Source organism: Protopterus annectens, chromosome 9.part0 (genome assembly GCF_019279795.1).
Source record: "Protopterus annectens isolate FY-2018-M chromosome 9.part0, PAN1.0, whole genome shotgun sequence".
NCBI lineage: Eukaryota > Metazoa > Chordata > Ceratodontiformes > Protopteridae > Protopterus > Protopterus annectens.
Genome location: NC_056743.1, coordinates 1,518,888,777 through 1,518,905,259, shown reverse-complemented (window position 1 = coordinate 1,518,905,259; position 16,483 = coordinate 1,518,888,777). Strand labels below are relative to the sequence as shown.

Here is a 16,483-nt window from a genome sequence, read left to right as displayed (position 1 = left end):
CTGTTCTAGGCTGGGACTGATGTATAACTGGATAGTTTTATTGACATTAAAAGGTGCTTTTTATTTTACTCTGGTATACAGTGTTAGTACTTACAAGCCAACCATCAAGGAAACATATGCTTCCAATATGCATGAGGACTGCACTTACAATGTAAAGTTGCAACCTACCAATAAAGCAGCTGGATGAAAAAAAATAGACAAGTTAAGGGTATGGGGCTTGATAGCAATGGATTTAAATAATGTTCCTGATATAAAGAAGCTTACAGTAACATTAATATATTGTCCAAGTCAATCATTCTTTGTACCACCTGAAGAGAAATTATGAGGAATACTAACAGAAACAAAGGAATTACAATGAGATGGGAAGTACATGACATGCAAGTTGGAGAAACTGGTGCTGCCAATGGAATGGATGAGTTAGGTATTCCTGACCTGCAGATTTACTGTAAGGGTACACAGGTTAGACTAATGTATGTCACTCAATCTGTATGTAGTACATAACACAAAAAGATGTGATCTTAGCACAAGGAATACCATTAAGAGATATTAACAAACTGACACTATGGACCAACTATGAAAAGGAAAAACCAGGTAAGTGAACACTGAATTAAATCTTCACAATAGTGAATGAAATTATGAATGAAGTAGAAACTACAGACAGTACCAACAGCAATACAAGAAAATGGAGATGGAAAAAAAAGAGAGCAGCAGGGGCTATCTAGAACAAGAGAGGTATATAACTTAAATATTTGGAGAAAAACAATGGGGAGGCAACTCAATAAAATGGGATCAAGCAAATGAAGAATGTAGTCTACAACAAAAAGATTTCCGACCATGTCAAGGTTTATTAGTAGAGATAATGAAAATTAAAATAGATAAAGGGACAATGAGATATCCCAGAGCTAGTAAAATGTATTACAGAGCACAGAAGAGAATTGGACTAAGAATTTAATACGCAAACTCTACAGAACAATGCAAGAGAGAAATAAAGGTAATTCTGAAACAGATGCTGACATGGAAAAGAAAACAAAGAAAATTATTTAAAACAAATGGAAAGACACATGCACAGCACCAAAATACACAAAGCCTGGAAGGTTTTTAGAAGTTTTTGCCAGGAAATATCTGCACTGGCATTTTTACACTCCAAATATGTTCCAAAAATGTTCCCTTTTGGTTAATCAGAAAAGGTAGAGATGTGGGGTAATTAAAGAGGTGACCGCTGCACATTTATGATCCTGCCCTTATTTAGATTATTTCAAACAAGCATGCCAAGATATGTTAAATCAGATATTTAACAGACAATTCAAAATAGAATAGGAACTATATGGTTAAGCTGGAAGTGTAAAATCCAGGAACCTAGGTATAGGAAAACAAGAAACCATACAGACTTTACTAATGCTCTGATTTAAATCTGTGATATTTCAGAGTATTTTGATAAGTATTTCATCCTCCAGGAGATATGTTTTCTGCTTTTCTGTATCCAGCAGCATCCTTAGGAAATAAAACTCGTGTCATGAGAAAGGCAGGACTTGGAAGGGTTTACAGATGGCCCCAGGCACTGGAAATTATAAAGTCTCCTCTTGAAGCTCCTTTATGGACATAGCCTAGATGAGGCAGTCATCCAGATATGGATAAATGTGAATGCTATATGTACTACAGAAAATAAATACATGTGTGGCAGGTAGTTTATAAACATCCTCTGTGCAGCAAATTAGCCAAAAGACAAGGGAGTGAACTGGTAATGCAAACCTTCCAGCTTCAAATCTGCGGAACCACCTGTCAACCTTGTGCAGAAAGGCATCCTTTATTTTGAGGGTTACTATACAGGCCTGTAGAAGAAGAATGGGCAGAAGGCTCTGTTAAGGACAACATTATGAACTTTGAGACTCTCAGAAACTTGTTCAGGTTGGAAAGGTCCAAAATGGGCCTCCAAGTTACTTCTTTTCTTGGGGTTAGAAAAAGTCTGGGATAGAATCTAGTCCATTTTTTTTATTTTTGAAACATTTTCTATAACTCCCTGGGATAGTTGGTTTTCTATTTTTGAAGGCAATAAGGTGCAGTTTGCCCCTGAGAAAAGCGGAATGCTTAGAAATCCTTTTTCTGGAAATGTAACCTGTTACCCTGTTTTATTATTAAGAACCATATAAAAGCAGTCTTGCTTCTTTTGAGCAGGGGGCTGGGAATCAGGCTGCAAAGAGGCACTGCAAAATGCATTATCCAGGACTTCTACTAGAACAATTGCCAAAGACTTTGGTTCTGGAAGGACCAAAACATTTCTATATCTAGTCTGTGCCTAAAGGAATTCTTCTGCTTCACATCTGAAGGAAGGTCTCCTTCACCCTGTCAAGAATATCTTCATAAGACATCCTCAGGTGGCATATCTGATAATGGGAAATGATGCGAGAGCCCCTCTGACAAGAGGGTAACAAAGGACAGGGTCAAAAGCCATAACAGAAAGGGAAAGGGGGAGGAACTGAATACTACAACAGTGAAGAGAAGGACATCTACTGTTACAGTAAAATTGTATACAATTGCATTATAATCTTCCATATACCCTGCTGCAGCATACCTCAATGAAGGGAGAGCACAAGAGCTAAGAAGACTGGGAAGGGAAGGTGCAGAACAGCCCTCTACTAATTCATGCAGAATAGCCCTGGCAAAACCTGCCCTGGCCATGGAAACAACATCCAATTTGTAATGTCAAGTAAAAATATTACCAGAGGACCAAGTAGCAGCTTCAAGAATGGAATTGGTGTCCAAACCCAAAAAGGTACTAGAACATGTAACTACCCTAGTAGAATGTGCCTCCATGAAAGGAATAACCAAACAAAATGGCGTTGGATCCAGGAGGAGATGGTTTGTTTGTAAAAAGCTAAACCCAAAGTCCTGGGATGTAAAGAAACAAAAACACTCTCAGATTTGTGAATAACCTTTTTTTTATCCAAATAATATCCGAGTTGTCCAAGCAGGTCCAAGGTGTGGAGAACTTTCTCAATGGTAGCCTGCAGAGAAGGAAAAAGGGAAGAGGTTAAGTAGAATGATTAAGGGACAACTCAATAGCCACCTTGGCCATAAGAGAATAGTTAGTATGAACAGACACCCTGTCTCTGTGTAAAATTAAAAAAGGAGGCACGGCCATAAGAGCCTGAAGCTCAGACAATCTTTTGGCGTAAGTGATAACCAACAGCGGTCCAAGCACAAAGCTGCAAGAAAGGTTCAAAAGAAGCAGAAGTCAACTTTTTAACAATAAAACTGAGGTTCCAAGAATGAGGAATAGGCCTTCTTGGGTGCCTGATATGAATGACACCTTTCAGGAATTGTCTGACTCAAACCAAGAGGTCAATGCAGGGTTCAAGGGCAGACAAGCAGAAATTGTTGAAGAATATGCCAAACCAGCATGGAGCAAATAATCAAATAAGAGAACCAGAGGAACCCCTACTGAGAAGGGATATTGGTGGCAAGACAGGCACCAAACAGAAAATCTTTTTCATTCAGACATATATGATTTTCTAGTAGTGGGTTTCCTGGTTTTCTTTAAAACCTGAAGCACATCCTTAGAAAAGAAGTGCCTAAAAGGGATCAAAACTATCAGTACAATGTAATTTGAAGAGTGGACAGGTGAGGATGTATAAGAAGTACCCTGTCTTGTGTGAGATCCACCCAGTGAGGTAACTTGTGATGACTGTCCTTGGCCAGATGAAAAATGAAAAATAAGGAAGAACCAGTGCTGTTTGGCCAAAAGGAGTCACTAACATTTTGGGAGACTCCTGCTTGATCTTGTGCAGAACTCCTGGCAGCAGAAGGGAAAGAAACAGATGCAGAAGCATTTCTTTGCAAGGAAAAGACAGGGCATCCACTTTTCAAGTCAGAGGATTGTCTATTCTCAAACAGAATAGATGAAGTTGTCTGTTCAGAGGGGAGGCAAAAAGATCTACCCGAGGAATACTCACCGATAGACTACTTCCAGAAACACATCTCTGTGAAGCATCCATTCATGAGAGTGTATTCTGAACCTGCTCAGACAGTCTGCCACTATACGGTCCTCTGAAGGAATGTAAACTGCCTGAGGAGTCACTTGATAACTGATAACCAAATCCCAGGCATAAAGAACCAGCCTGCAAAGGAGATAAGACTTCATACCACCCCTCCACCCCCGTTGATATATCACATCATGGTGGCATTGTACATGAAGATTTTCACGGGGCTTGAGAAAAAAGGGAAAGAAAGGCCTGCAGAGCCAGAAGCAGAGCCCTCATCTCTTTTATGTTGATGTGGTCTGACCTCTAATGAAGAGGCCAGAGACCCTGAACTTTCAGAGGGTTACAGGAAAAGTACAGTTTTGTACCTACCATAAATGTAGATGTTCGAGGATCCACATTGCTGCAGTCCTAACTATTGGGTAGTCCGCTGTCCAGTCGGCCCGAATACCAAAGTATATGGCTGACGTCGGTCAGGGCGCATTAGACTGACGTCAGTACGTCAGGGTACTAATGCGCATGACCGACGTCATATCCTCAGTCTTTTCTTGCCCCAGATGTCAGAAGACCCTGAAAAGATAAGGCCAAAAACCAAAAATTCCAACATATCTGCACCAAAATATATATATATACAAAATATACAAAATTAGCAGAAAATAACCTCACCTACACAACCACCCCTAAACACAGAGGGGAAGGAGGGAGGGTAAATTGGACTGCAGCAATGTGGATCCTCGAACATCTACATTTATGGTAGGTACAAAACTGTACTATGTTCTTCATTCCACATTGCTGCAGTCCTAACTATTGGGTAGAATCCCAAAGCAGAGGTAAGGGAGGCTGGCAAATCATAAGGAAGCAGGAGCTGATAACATGCCTTGGAAAATAGCTGTGGCAAAACCAGCCCTAGACTTAGAGTAGAGAGGAAGGTGGTAATGCTTAGAGAAAGTATGCACTGAACTCCAAGTAGCTGCCTCCAAAATATCCTTAGTTGCCACCCCCCTTAAAAAAGCTGTTGAAGTGGCAGTAGCCCTAGTGGAATGAGGTCTAATCCCAGCTGGAATCTCCTTGCCATGATGGGAGTAACAAAATGCAATGCAAAACCCAATCCACCTAGAAATAGTTTGTTTTGACACAGGCTTGCCCTGAGAACTCAAAGCAAAAGAAACAAACAACTGCTGAGACTGTCTGAAATCCTTGGTCCTGCTCAAATAATAACGCAATTGCCTGTGTACATCTAAAGTGTGCAAAATCTTTTCCCCTTTATTTTGGGGATCTGCATAAAATGTAGGCAAATGAATAGTTTGGTTTAAAGCCACACTAGAAACCACTTTAGGCATAAAGGAAGGATTAGTACGTAATGATACCCTATCCTTATGAAAAATCAAAAAAGGCTCAACCGCCATAAGGGCCTGTAACTCAGAAACCCTTCTTGCAGAAGTAATGGCCAACAAAAAAGCAGTCTTCCATGACAAGTATTTCAGTTCAGCAGTAGCTGCAGGCTCAAAAGGTTGTAGAGTAAGTTTCTCCAACACAAAATTGAGATCCCAAGCAGGAGTAGGAGCTCTACGTGGGGGTCTTATATTCTTTGCCCCTCTAAGAAATTGCTTGAACAAAGGATGCGAAAACAATGGTGGGTCGCAATCATAGTGAGCTGAAATTGCTGCAGCATGAATCTTAATGGAAGAGAAAGACAAACCTTTGTCCAATAACTCAGTAAGATATTGAAGAGCCACACTCAAATTAGGCTCTGAAATCTCCAAATTCTTTGCTGCAGTCCAAAATAAAAATCTCTTCCATTTTTCTGCGTACACTTTCCTTGTACTAGGTCTTCTGGCTTCCATAATCACATTTAAAACTTGTTGAGGAAGTTGAGACCTGCTGTCTTTCAAAACAGAATATGCCAGGCTGTTAGATGAAGAGAGTGAAGCTTGACATTGAGCAGACGACCGTCCTTCTGAGACAACAGATGTGGAATCAAGGGTAAAGGCCATGGAGGCTTCTTTACCAGACTCCTCAGTAATGGGTACCAGTGCTGCCGAGGCCAATCTGGAGCTATTAAAATCATCCTTGGCTTGTCTTGTCTGACCTTTAGAAGCACCTTTGGAAGAAGAGGCAGAGGTGGAAACGCATACACATGAAGATTTTTCCAACTGAAAGAAAGAGCATCCACTTTCCAAGCTGTGTGATGAAACCTCTTTGTGCAAAACTTTGGCAGCTGGTGGTTTAGTGGAGAAGCGAACAGATCTATGTCTGGAGTTCCCCAGGACACAGTCAACTTTTGAAATACATGAAGATCCAGTTTCCACTCGTGGGGATCCATGATTTGTCTGCTTAACACATCTGCTAAGGAGTTCTGTGCTCCCGGCAGAAACCTTGCCTGGCAGAAACCTTGCCTGAAGAGTTAGTTGCAAGCGTAGCACAGTCTCCCATAAAATCATTGCTTGCCTGCACAATGGGTAAGAATGTGTTCCCCCTTGTTTGTTGATGTACCACATGACAGTTGTGTTGTCTGTTAGAATCAACACCTGCCCTGGAAGAAGTAACTCCTTGAAAGCCATTAATGCAAACTGGACTGCTAACATCTCCTTCATGTTGATATGTAGATGCTGTAGTCTGGCAGGCCACTTGTCTTGTATCCACTTTCCATTTAGATGAGCTCCCCAAGCAATGTCTGAGGCATCTGTCGTTAGAATTTGACTCGCCTCTGGCCGGGTCACAGAGAGTCCCTTGTTTAGGTGACATTCCTGAGCCCACCACAAAAATTCCTTTTGAATGCAAGGTATTATTTGAATGACAGTGTCCAAATCCTGGCAGTGCTGTGTCCATACATTTTTGAGATACCATTGTAGCTTCCTCATATGCAGTTTGGCATTGGGAAGCACCAGAATACAAGATGCCATGAACCCTAAGGCTTGAAGGACTGTCCTTGCAGTCAGCCCGGACTGAAGAGATAGGTGATGGAAGTAACTGGAAAGATTCTTTTGTTTGTCCGGGGTTAAAAAGGCCATCTGGGCTGCTGTATTCAGTCTCACACCCAGAAAGCACATGTCTTGAGAGGGTACTAGACTGGACTTTATTTCGTTCACAGAATACCCTAGGCATCTTAGCACTGCTATGACATATTCCAAATGCTGTAGAAGATCTTCCTTTTCTTGAGCCAAAATCAGGCAATCGTCCAAGTAAGGATAGATTTGAATTCCTTTTAGCCTGAAGTAAGCTATCACTGGAGCCAGAACCTTTGTGAATACTCTGGGCAGTAGATAAGCCAAAGGGCAATGCAGAGAACTGATAATGAGAATTTCCAGCTCGAAAACGCAGATATTTTCTGCAACTTAGTCTTATAGGCACATGAAGGTAAGCTTCCTTGAGATCTAAAGTTACCATCCAGTGATCTTTGCCCAGCAGAGGTAAAAGCTGTTGTAACGTCAACATTTTGAACTTGGGAATGTCCAGATAAGTGTTGAGGATAGATAAATCCAAAATTGGTCTCCACGTGTTCCCCTTCTTCGGTACTAGGAACAGGCGAGAATAAAATCCTAGGCCCCTTTCTGGCACAGGAACCGGCTGAATGGCCCCTATTTGGAGTAACTGAGAAATTTGCTTGTGAGCCTCTTGTCTTTGTAGAGGAGGAATGTCTGGCATGCCTTTGAAAGGAGGCAAGGTATGGAAATAAAACCTGTAACCGTGGTGAATGATATCCAGAACCCATTTGTCTTGGGTAATTAAATCCCAATTTTCTTTGAAAAGACATAGTCTTCCTCCTAGAGGTGCTGCCAGGCGAGAAGGTACTGGCAGCTGAAAAGGCAGGTCATTGGGTCTGCTTACGAAAGGACTGACCCCTGCCCTCACCAGAAGTCTGAGCAGGTGAACTCCCTGCCCTAGGCCTAAAAGCACCTTGAGCTCTGCCCCTACCACGTCTAGACCTACCCCTAGACTGGGAATCATAAGCAGGATAAGTCCATCCCTTAGCAGGCCAATTTCTACTAAACTTCGGAGGCTGCACCTGCAAAAAATCCTTAACAGTTTGCATAGACTTAGCCTTGTCCTCCATCTTCTTTAAAACTGCTTCCACAGGCGAACCAAACAACACATCAGACTGTAAAGGAGCATCCAAAATCCTTGTCTTAACATGCTCAGCTAAGTTCTGATCTCTCAACCAGGCGTGCCTACGAAGAACAGAACCAGTGGCAGCCACCCTGGAGGAGGCCTGCACAGCATCAAAACCACATTGCAAGGAATGTTTACCCACTTGTTCAGACACATGAACTAAATCCTGCAACTCTTTACACTCAATACCTTCCGCCAGAGCATCCACCTTAGATTTCAACTGCGAAAGAAGATAATTCTGGTATTTTAACATGTGAAACTGACAATTAAACGCCCTCATGGCTAAAGTGGAAGAAGTATACACTTTCTTTCCCCATCTATCCAAAGCCCTTGCCTCTTTATCAGGAGGGACAGGATTTTTAACAACTGAGGCCTTCACACCTTTAGGCCCCTGAGAGACAGTTTCCGGGTCTGCCCTAGGACTCTTAAAAAGATACTTATGAGCTTCAGGCACCCTATAATACCTATCCGGTTTAACTGGGGCAGGAGGCAAAGAATCAGATTCAGAGACGCCTCTGCAAAAACATCTTCCACCACATTCAAAACAGGAGGTATAGCTAAAGGCCTGTGCTGGGGTAAAAACAAGAATTCCCTAAGCCTTTTCCTGGAATCAGAGAAATCTTGACCTTCCCATTTAAAATGCTCCCTCATGGAATGCAGAGTCTCTGAAAATGAAAAATCCTCAGGAGGAAGCTGAAGGAGTAGAATCATCCACATCAGAATCAGAATAAGGAGGGTACTCCTGCAAGTCTTCAGCCGAAGACTCAGAAGCCTCCGAACATTGCTCAAAACTCTCAAACTCAGATTCCACCCTAGGCCTCTTATCAGGAGGGGGCATAGAACCCCTAATCATAGTAATCAAATCCTCTGCCATTTTAAGCATATGTTTCTTAGGCAAAGACCCTGAAGTACTAGGAGAAACCCCCACTGAAGCAAAACTCGGCCTGCCCCTCAAAGAAGCCTTGGAAACAGAAGGGGAGGCTCTGACCACCTTAGGAAGAGAGGGAAGAACAGCCACCTGAGAAGCCCCCTCAGCCTGGCCTACTTCCTGAGAGGATACATCCTGTAACAGTAAAGTCTCTTGAGACTCCAAAGAAACACCTGGCAAAACCTCCGGCTCCACTGAGCCCTCTAAAGAACCGACGTCTGGGACTGTCGGTTCCTCCACTCTAGGCTTTGCTGTTTTGTCCTTGCGTTTTTTAGTCGAAGCCGGCGTCGGAGCATCCGACGGCATTTTATAATTACAACGCTTCCCAAACACTAACCTGGCACAGTCTAACCTTCTCTTAATAGTGTGTTTGTTAAATCTAGCACAAGAGCGGCATCCAACAACGTCGTGCTCAGGCCCTAAACAAGGTATACACAAAGTATGGTAATCCCTATGAGGTATCTGTTTCCCACAAGAAATACAGTTATTCACTTTTTCTGACATCCGGTTAAATACTGAGGCAAGAAAAAACCAAAATATTCCCCAACGGGGTACTTAGCCAACTTTGATTCGGTCTGAAACTCTGGCTTCAGAAACTTTCAGAACGCCAACCTGCACTCGCAAAATTGCTTCTGCATCGGACCATGCGGCAAAAAAGACTGAGGATATGACGTCGGTCATGCGCATTAGTACCCTGACGTACTGACGTCAGTCTAATGCGCCCTGACCGACGTCAGCCATATACTTTGGTATTCGGGCCGACTGGACAGCGGACTACCCAATAGTTAGGACTGCAGCAATGTGGAATGAAGAACATCACTCCACTCCAGGTCTGAGGCATCAGTGAACTGTTCCTGGGAAGGAAATGAAGGATGAAAGGGCAGTCCAGGACTCTGAGAAAAGTACAGTTGTGTATACTTACCATAAATGTAGATGTTCAAGTGTATTCACTGTTGCAGTCATCACATTTGGGTAATCTGCTTGCAGTAGCCCTCAGTTGATCTGATTATCAAAGTCTTGGGTCCTACGTCGGTTGCCGTCTCATCTTCCATGACGTCAGGTAGTCAGGGATATAAAGCATGCAGCCGATGCCATTACATCAATTTTTCTCGCCCCAGATGTGAGGTGCCCCCTAATGGGAAGCAATTAAATACATATAATATAATATAATATATATATATATATATATATATATACATACACACACACACACACACACATACAAGGTTATACCTCCAACAAAAAAGCAAATACACCAAAAAGCTTTTAAGCATAGTAAAGGAGCGCAGAGGTATAGCCAAAAGAAGTCAGGGGGCTGGAGGGAGGGTAACCAGGACTGCAACAGTGAATACACTCGAACATCTACATTTATCGTAAGTGTACACAACTGTACTATGTTCTTCGTGTTTTACTGTTGCAGTCATCACATTTGGGTAGATTCTCAAAGCTGAGGATGGGAGGAGGAATTTAGATAGCATTAGGACTAGCTATAAGGCCCTGCAAAACTGCAGTGGCAAAGCCAGCTCTGGATTTAGAGAAAATTGGCAACTGGTAATGCTTGGTGAAGGTATGTACAGAACTCCAGGTAGCAGCTTCTAGGATGTCTCTGGTAGGGACACCCCTGAGAAAGGCTGTAGAGGTAGATGCTGCCCTGGTTGAATGGGGTCTAATCCCGTGGGATAGGTTTTCCATGGTGCTTATTGCAGAAATGAATGCAATGGCCTATCCATTTAGAAATGGTTTGCTTTGAAATAGCCTTCCCCGCTGCCCCTGCAGCAAATACCACTAGCAGTTGTTCAGACTTCTTTTGAGGTTTAGTCCTGTCCAAGTAAAATCCAAGTTGTCTGTGCACATCTAAGAAGTGCAGTATCCTTCCCATTTGATCTGTGGATTAGAAAAGGTTGGTAAATGAATGGATTGATTAAGAGCCACACTGGATACCACCTTGGGCATGGAGGAGGGATTGGTCCTGAGGGACACCCTGTCCACATGAAAGATGATGAAAGGCTCCACTGCCATAACGGCCTATAATTCAGATACCCTTCTTGCTGAAGTGACTGCTAAAAGGAAAGCTGTTTTCCAAGAAAGGAATTTTAACTCTGCACTTGTAGCTGGCTCAAAAGGAGGCAGAGTGAGTTTTTCCAATGCAAAGTTAAGGTCCAAGGCTGGAGTTGGGGCTCTTCCGGGTGGTCTTAAGTTTTTGGCCCCTCAGAGAAACTGCTTGAGCAGTGGGTGAGAAAAAAGGGGTGGGTTCTGTGTTGTAATGAGTTGAAATGGCTGAGGCTTGAATTTTGATGGTGAAAATGGAAAGGCCCTTGTGAAGCATCTCAGTTAAGTATTGAAGAATCTGAGGTAAACTGGGCGCTGCTGTGGCCATCCCTTGAGTTTGGTTCCAGGCACAGAAACGTTTCCATTTTTCAGCATAAGATTTTGTAGTACTAGGCCTCCTTGCCTCCAAAATGACATCCAACACTTGTTTACTGAGGGATGGTAATGGAAACATTAGGTAATTAGCCAGGCTGCCAGGTTTAGGGTTTGAAGCTGGGGGTGCAGAATCTGGCTCTCCTGCTGTGACAGCAGGGTAGGGGTCTAAGGCAGGTGCCATGAGGCTAGCTGTGACACACTGCGCAAGAGGGGGTACCAGTGTTGGCGTGGCCAGTCTGGTACAATCAGTATCATCCTTGGTTTGTCCTGTTTGATCTTTAGTAGTACTTTGGAGAGGAGAGGCAGGGGAGGAAAGGTATAAACTGATAGATTTTTCCAGCTGAAGGACATAGCATCTACTTTCCAAGCTTGTTTGTGGTGAGTCCTTGTGCAGAATTTGTCCGATTGGTAGTTCTGGGGTGTGGCAAACAGGTCTATATCTGGGCTCCCCCATTTGTTTATCAACATACTGAAAGTCTTTGGTTCCAGTTCCCACTCGTGTGGGTCCATGAAATTTCTGCTTAGTTTGTCTGCCAGTGTATTTAGTTTTCCTGGCAGGAATTGAGCCTGTAGATGCACCTGGTAGCTCAAGGCTGTGTTCCACAGAGCCATGGCTAGTCTGTAGAGGGGGTCGGAATGGGTACTCCCTGCTTATGTACCACATAACAGTGGTGTTGTCTGTCTTTATCATTAATTGTCCTGGAAGAATGTGGTCCTTGAAGGCTGTCAGAGCACTCTGTACAGCTAACATTTCTTTTTGATTGATATGCAGGTGCATTTGACTTGGGTTCCATTTGCCCTGAATGCACTTCCCTGACAGGTGAGCCCCCCATACATAGTCTGGTGCGTCTGTTGTTAGGGTTTGGGCGGCCGGGGGTAGAGTGAATAGTAGCCCCTTGTTTTGGTGGCAGGCCTCTGGCCACCAAAGGAATTCTAACCATAGGCAAGGTATGATAGGAATCATTGCTTCTAGATCCTGAGAATGTTGACACCATAGGCTTTGTAGATACCATTGTAGTTTCACCATATGCAGTCTTGCACATGGAATTAGTAGAATGCATGAGGCCATGAACTCCAAGGCTTGTAGTATTTACCTTGCAGACAGCAGGTTTTTTGTGGCCACTAGTTTGAAGTTGTCAAATGAATTTGTTTCTCTGTTGTGAGTAAAGCCATCTGGGAAGTTGTACTCAAGCTTACTCCCAGGAATATAATTTATTGACAGGGTACCAGCTGTGATTTATTTTCGTTTATGGTGTACCCCAGACAAGTTAGCACCTTTTGTACAAATGCCAGATGATTCAAAAGTATGTCCTGACTTTCTGCCTGAATTAGACAATCATCCAGGTACGGGTAAATTTGAATATTTCTTTGCCTGCAAAGTGCAGTGACTGGGGCTAGGCACTTTGTGAATACCCTGGGCGCAGTAGATAAGCCAAAGGGCAGTGCAGAGAACTGAAAGTGCATGCAGCCTGCTTTGAAGCGAAGGTATCTTCTGCAAGATTCCCTGATTGGGATGTGCAGGTAGGCTTCCTTTAAATCCAGTGGTGCCAACCAGGCATCTTTGCCTATCATGGGAAGCAACTGGTGAAGAGAGAGTTGAATTTTGGAATCACCAAAAAGGTGTTTAGGATAGAAAGGTCCAGGATAGGATGCCATGAGTTGTCTTTTCTGGGTACCAGGAAAAATCTTGAATAGAAACCTTGTCCCTTTTTCTCTTCTGGTATAGTCTGAATAGCCTTTAATCTTAAGAGAGAGATTACTTGCTTTTGAGCCTCTGCCCACTGATTTGGGGGTAGATCTGGCAAACTGTTTGGGGTTGGTAACATGTGGAAGTGAAATCTGTATCCTTTTGAAACTATGTTTAAAACCCATTTGTCCTGTGTAATGAGTTCCCAGTTTTTTGCTTGCAGTGCAATCTTTCCCCCTAAAGGAGCAGTCAGTTGAGAAGTGCTTAGACGTTTTAAAGTTAAGTCATTGAGACAGCTTACCATAGGGGGGAGTCTTACTACTCCCTGATATGGAAGTGGGAGCCCCCCACTGCTTAGTCCTGTGTGTACCCTGGGACTGAAGCCTGATTGTTCTGCTGGTTCTGGGTTTGAACTGAGAAGGCCTCGAAGAGGCAGGAAAGGACCATTTTTTTTGAGGGCCAATGCCTACTAAATATTTGAGGCTGCACTTGTAAGAAATCTTTAACAGTTTGCATAGATTTAGCTTTTTCCTCCATCTTTTTAAGAACATCTGCTTTGTTGCCAAACAGGCGGTCCTGATTTAAGGGAGCATCCAGCAATTTAGTTTTAACATGACCCGGCAAAGATTGCTCCTTAAGCCAAGCATGCCTTCTAAGCACAGACCCGGTGACAGCAGCCCTGCAAGATGCCTCTAGTGAATCAAAACCACATTGCAAAGTATTTTTTCCAACCTGTTCAGCAGAATGCATTAAATCCTGTAAATCCTTATTTTCAGCAGAATAAGGAATCAACATCATTCTCTGTTTAAGCAATCCAATAATATGCTGCTGATACTTTAACATACGAAACTGGGAATTTAAGGCCCTGATGGACAAGGTTGCACAGATGTATACCTTCTTACCCCATCTATCCAGGGCCCTGGAATCTCTGTCTGAGGGGGTAGGATTTTTGGCAGTAGTAGCCTTAATGCCCTTGGGTCCCTGTGAAATGGTCTCAGGATCAGCAGTAGGATTTTTAAAAAGGAACTTCTGATGGATATTACAGGGTTCCTGATTCTCACGTTTTCTGGGAGCAGGAGGTAAAGAGTCAGGGGCCAAGCTAGATCCAAAAAGGCACCGTCAACAATGTCCAGCACAGGAGGGATAGCTAATGACCTGTGTTGGGGCAGGAGTAAGAAATCTCTAAGCCTCTTTTTAGAATCAGAGTAATCCTGACTTTTCCAGTAAAAATGCTCCCTAACAGTATGCAATGCTTCACCAAAAGAGAAATCCTCTGGGGGAGAAGCAGAGGGAATAGAGTCCTCTGCATCAGAATCCTCATAGATGGATAAGGGTAAATCCTGGTCATCAGAGGAAACAGAAATTTCAGAATCCTGGTCAGAAGTATCATAAGCAAATTCAGTCCTAGGTCTCTTAGAGGAGGAAGGTTGGCTTCCCCTGATTAAAGTAATAAGGTCTTCAGCCATTCTTATCATTTGTTTTTTAGGCATAGAGGCCTGACCATGCGGTCTGGGCGTTGGTTTCCTAGGCATGGTTCAAGTTTTAGGCCTTGAAGAAGAAGATGGCATTGGTTTAATATGCAAGTCAGTAGGCCTGTATACACCCTCAGAAGCCGGTGCCTGCACAGCGGCTCCAGACCCATCCAAGGTAGAGACATCCGCAGGTTCCACAGTTGAAGCATCTCTCTGCATACCGGACAACGAATGGGTCTCAGTAGAGGCCTGTGAATCTGAAGTAGCGGGTATCAGGGGCTGCGAAAGCGCCTCATTGAGCACCAGCGAACTGGCGACTAGCTTAGGGGAAGCATCGTCAGCAGCTTTGGACCTAGGCGGCCTGTCTCTTGTCTTTATCTTTGCGTTTTTTCATAATGTTGGTAGTCGGGTAGCTTACCGAAGGCATATCTGGATAATTGAACAGAGTACCAAAATATTTAGAAGGGAAAATATACCGACGATGAATAGTTCATGGTTTAAATAAGGCACAAAACCAACAGCGAGGTATGTCGTGGTCAGGGCCTAGGCAAGGACTACAGTATGAATGAAATCTTTATGAGGTATTTGCTTTCCACAAGAAATACAATTATTGACTTTTACTGACATTGGCTTAGAACAAGAAAAAGTTTCCCCAACAGGGTACTTAGCTTTAGTTGAAAACTTCGGTTCTGAAACTCGAAAACGAAAATTTCAGGAGTCGGCCGACTGGCACTTGCGAACTGCTTCTGCTTCGGGCACTGCACGGCAAGAAAGACTGATGTAATGGCATCGGCTGCATGCTTTATACCCCTGACTACATGACATCATTGAAGATGAGACAGCAACCAACGCAAGCCAACTGAGGGCTACTGCAAGCAGATAACCCAAACGTGATGACTGCAACAGTGAAACACGAAGAACATCTTTCTGAATCTACCACTGGAGCTCGAGTCTGAGACAAAGAAACAAAGGAACAGGAAAACCTAGAGTGTGGCAATGATGAACCTCACAGTTTTTTTGTACCACTGAACATTCCTCATATGCAGTCTGGCAAGAGGAAGCATGGGAATGGTGGAGGCCATGAACCCCAGAATTAACAGAAATGTCCTCACTGTTAGAGAGGACAGAGGAAGAAGATACTGGAAGAAGGCTGTCAGAGACAAAACCTTAGGAGCAGGAAGAAATGCCAACAAGGGAATGGTATGAATCCTGCAATTGAGAAAAATATGATCCTGGGAGAATGTAAGCAAAGACTTTTTGAGATTGATGGTGAATCTCACAGGCAAGTGGTAAAGTAAAGACCTTGAAGACTGCTGGGAAAAGGAACCTGAATAAGCAGATCATACAGATAAAGGAATATTTACATCCCTTGAAGCCTGCAAAAGGCAATGACAGGAGGGAGGTATTCGCTCAATACACTTGGAGCAGTAGAAAGGCCAAAGTGCAAACAGAGAACTGAAAATCAGAGGAAGAAACAGAAAAATGTATAAAAATTTCCTAAACAGAGGGTGAATAGGGATGTGAAGATAGGCACCCTTTACTTTTACAGAGACCAAAAAGGCCTGGGGGAAAAGAAGGAAGAAACCGTCTGAAGAGACAATATCCTGAAAGAAAGGACCTTGAGAAAAGTGTTAAGGAGAGAGGTCCAGAATAGATTTCCAAGTCCCCTCCTTCTGAGGAACCTACACCATCCTGGTGTAAAAACCTCTTCCTGCTCAGGTGGATGGAACAGGTTGAATGGTGTCATGATCCAAAAAGGACAGCAAAACATTTGGAAAAAGATAGAGTTGGTCTGAAGGAGGTGGTGGAATGTCTGAAGGGGGGAGGGGGATCTACATATCAAGAAATACCCCTGATGAATAATAGACAACACTCAAGAGTCTGT

The 16,483-nt window shown here is 43.3% G+C and overlaps 1 protein-coding gene across 2 annotated transcripts in view; it reads right to left on the bottom strand.

The window, feature by feature from the left end:
• The window catches only part of VARS2 (valyl-tRNA synthetase 2, mitochondrial), a 1,808,135-nt gene that overhangs the window by 805,082 nt on the left and 986,570 nt on the right, over window positions 1–16,483 (bottom strand). The window lies entirely within an intron of this gene.